The sequence below is a fragment of the Mustela putorius genome, unplaced genomic scaffold (genome assembly GCF_011764305.1).
Source record: "Mustela putorius furo isolate JIRA1106 unplaced genomic scaffold, ASM1176430v1.1 tig00003834_pilon_pilon_pilon, whole genome shotgun sequence".
Lineage (NCBI taxonomy): Eukaryota > Metazoa > Chordata > Mammalia > Carnivora > Mustelidae > Mustela > Mustela putorius.
Window position 1 is genome coordinate 102,459,274 of NW_025421987.1, and position 4,351 is coordinate 102,463,624.

Here is a 4,351-nt window from a genome sequence, read left to right on the forward strand (position 1 = left end):
CTCCCATACTTTGAAACCCTTTATACCTATCTTCTTTTATTTCTAGAACTGTCAGTTTTATCTATAAGCAAAGTGGTGATGGCTTGGATGGTGGTTCTCTGGGAAGATTTGTTGTTATAGTTGTTGTTTATCTTTTTGTTTATTTTTGTTTGTTTTTTGTTAATTTGTTTGTTTGGGGGATTACTTTACCTGGAAACATTGTCTGGCAAATTTAGCATCCCCTTCTCATTCTTAACGATTGCCCTTTGAAATTCATTCCTTTGGATAACACAGATATTTCTCCAGAGTTTATTTTAAGACACATATGGCTTCTAGTTCGTGCTTTGTCTTCAGCAGCTTGGGAAGAGTCACTTGTAAAGGTCTCTGCAGGTCTGCAGGACCAGCTGCACTTGGTCCAGCACAGCCCTCTCCCCTTCAGCACTGGGCAGAGTGACACCCCTGCAGAGGACTCCCAAGCTCTGACAGGAAGCCTGAGTTCCAGTCTCGCTGCTCCACTTAGCTGGGTAGCCATGGGCGCATCATATGGCCCCTCTATCCTTGTTTTTCTCTTCTATAACATGGAAAAGACAAAAATAGCCTCTCTTCCATGGGGTCACTGTGAGGGTAAGCCAGTCAATGCATACGGAATGCTTGGAACTTGGCCTGACCCATGGCAGGAGCAAGGTCCCTGCTAGCTCTGGTCATTATGTAAAGTTACTCCCTCTAAAACCCAGGGGTCCAGATGGGTGGATGCTAAGTAGTGATGGGTCAGTAACTCTGAGGCCTCTGGTGCTTCCAGAACATTAGGTTTGTTACTCTGAACAGAATTGTGTTTTCCTGCTGGATACACAAATGGAATAGTGCACCTGGGAGAGCAGAGTGGTCATCAGGGACATATTTATGGTGAATCAGTCATGGGGTTCTGGGAAGGCCCTACAGGTCAAAGCCCTTTCCTTCCCCTGCCCTCTGTAGCAGGCCCTAGAATCCCACCATTAGGCGAGCATTACCTTTGAAAAGCAGGCTATTCCCAGAAAGGTAGCGTGTGGTGTTGGCCCACTCCAGTGTGACTTGAATGAACAGATCATTCATTGATCCTGAGCATCCTAAATGAAACTGAGGACAGAGAGTAAAGCTGTAATCTGGCCATGTGGACCAGGGCCAACCTTGGCCTAAGCCCTGGTGACTAGGCAGCCATGCCCTGGGCCTCTTGGCAAGCTGTTCTCCCCAACAGCCATGCTGTGTTCTGGCAGCAAGAAAGCCAAGGAAGTGCTTGGATGGAGTTTCTTGCTGACTGGGGAGGTATGGGGATGGGGGAGGGAGGAGGTGCCCCCATATGGATGCTGGGGAGGAGGGGAGCCTTCCCAGGAGCTGCAGTCTCTTGGGGGCAGGCCAGGGACCAGGTGCAGAGACTGATAAAGTGAGCTCTTTGTCCCCAGCTCCTCCGGAGCTTCTCCAGGAGCCTCAGGTTCCCCTTTTGATGCCCTCTCTTTGTCTTGCCCTAGCCCAGCACTGCCTCAGTAACTTTTGATCCTAAGTTTTCCAAATTGTATTCTATGGGATGTTACCCACCCCTTCCCCCACCTGCCCTGTGAAAAGGTTCATGGTCAAATGAACTTTGGAAATTCTGAGCACTATATCTCCTTCTTAGAAATTCAGAACAAGAATTCCTGTTTTTAAAGCTCTGAAAATTCCTGCAGCATAGAAGACAGACCTTAAACCCTGGGGCCCCCTTATGCACAGCATTGCACCCCTGCACAGTATTTTGGAAACACTGACTGTTTCTTACATGGCAGAGCACTTTTTCAATTACAGGTAACAAACAATAAACTTGAATCTCCCATTTCCAAGTACAATTTTCCCAGTATATGCTCACTACAAATGACGAGTAAGTGAATGGATTGGTCGACATGTGGTGCAAAAGACCCATGGTGGCTGTGTTCGTTCTACTGATCCTTCTTTTTCAACAAAGATGCACCTACACTCGGAAGCAGTCGCGTTTGAGGTCCTCATTTCAAAGCTGGGTGGATGTTCTGGGCCTGGGGTTGTCTTCCCACCCTGCGTGCACTGTGGGGGAGATGGGGCAAGTTGCCTGCTTCCTATTTCTGTTCCCTCGGCCTATTTCAAGACTAAGCCATGACAGGAACGCATCCCTCAGCATGCACAAGGCTGTTTAGGAACAGAGTGGAAGGGGTCGCCTTTGAAAACCCATTTTACACTGAGGCGGGGTGGGGCTGCTGGGAAAGACTCTCAGAACCTCAGAAAGCCAGCCTCCAGGGGTGTCCTGAGAGACATGAACCAGGGGAGCTGATCTTGCTGATCCTGCAGGTTAAAGCAAGCCTGCCCTGTGAAAAATTCCAGTTCACAAATGGGAAGCATCATGGAGTCACTCGAGCAAAGGCTTCAGCCTCAGCCCTTAGTTCAAATCCTGTTCTGTTCCACCCCATCTGTGCAACTGTGCATCCCCATTTCCTCTTCTGTAGGGTCAGGAATGAGGACCAGGGACCTGTGTCACAGGAAGTGCTGAGATGGAGCCAGATGTTAGCATGGCTAACAGCAGCCAGTACTCACTCTTCTCCCTAATTCCACTTATTTATACATGTGTGCATGATGAGATAATAATCTCTTCATTTAAACTCTTGCTTTCCAAGAGTTTGAACACTGACCGACATCCCTTCCACAGTCCTCAGATTTGAAGATCACAGGAGGATGGATTAAAAACAGAGATTCCCGCCCCCTCCCCCTTCAAGATTCTCTCTCTGAGGTCATGGTAGGACCCAGGAAACTGTATTGCAACAAGGTCCCCACGTGAGTCACCTGCAGGTGCTTGGCGGGCACAATGACAAACCCTGCTTCTTTCAGCTAAAGCACGATCCATTTTAAATGTGTGTTCATCCACGTACCCACACTTGCACACTCTCATGCAAAGCCCAGTCCGTCTCCGCAGGTGGGCAAAGTGCAGGCGTGCCACCTGCATGTCTCTCTGCGTGGGCCTGCACATGCTGAGCCCTGTAAGAGAAGGGTTCTGCTCTCATGGTAGGGGGCACTTTGGGCTGGAAGATGGTGGTGGGCAAAGGGGAAGGCAGGGCATAGCAGAGAAGTGACTGCCATGTGCAAAGGTGCTAGACAGAAAATGACACAGAGGGTTGGGGAAAGGTGAGAGGGCAGTGCCTGCTCATAATGGAAGGAAGGAGCCAGGGCCGGGAAGGTTGCTAGCTCAAACTAGAGTCGGAGGTGAGGGTTTTGCCGGGCTTCATCCAGAGGATCATGGAAGCTAATGCAGTCTTCCGAGCACAGAGTGATATGGCCTGGGACATGGGCCTGGAGAAATTCTCCAGCCCTTGTGGGCAGGACAGATGGAGCTGGGGAGAAGGACTCAGGTTCACCTGCTCAGAGGCTCTGGTCATAAGGAGCTCAGGAGAGAAGCAGTGAGGGCCTGGGGTCAGGAGCAGGGAGTGGCCAGGGGAGGCAGGGAAGAAGGGGAGAAGTGCTTCAATTTAGGAGCCCCTGCACTAGGCAGTGGTTGCAGGAAGCTCACAGAGGAGGGGAGGCAACAAAGGTGGAAGTTTGGGGAAGTGAGGTTAGGATGATCTTCCAGACAGCTGGTGGGAAGATGGTGCATTTGGCTTAGGTCTGTGGCATGTGAAGGGGCAGAGCAATGATTGCCAAGGCCAGCAGGCCCTCTCTCCAGTTGCCCACTGCAACCCTCCAATGGCTCCACATTATGACCGGAACCCAACAGCCTCCAGTTACTGGGGAGGGAGGAAGGCCTGGGCCAATGCTGGAGGAGCAGCCAGGCTGCCACACACACTTCTGAGGTGAGAAAGTGCTGATGCCCCCAGGGGAGAGGAGAGGGGGCGGGGTGAGGAGGGGAAAGGGAGAAAGAGAAAAGAGGGGGATGAAGGATGGGAGAAGAGGGGAGCAGGGAAAAGGAGGGAGGGGAGGGAGGGGTCTCAGCTTGGAATTAGAAGCCCCACCTGCTGTGAGCAAATGCAGAAGACAGGAGCGGAGTAAACTCTGAGGCAAGAGGCCAGCGTACACCAGCCACAGCCAGTTTCACAGGAACTGACACAGACCCCAGGGGTTCTCTCTAGTTTCGTCCTGACACACTCCCCAAAGCCCAGGAAGGTCTATTCAATACACCTAGGCAAGTCAACATAGAGCAAGTGTACTTACAGGCACGGAGAGTCCTGGGTCTTAAATCAAAGAGAGGATAACAGACCTTCTGTTAAGTAATTCCTCTTACTGTCCTGGAGCTCTTTCCAGGACTAGAATAGAGCGACCCATTTTACACATGAGGAAACTGAGGCTTGGACTGGTCGAATATTCACTGAAGACCCTACAGCTAGTCAGTAGCCCAGGCAGAATTTAAACC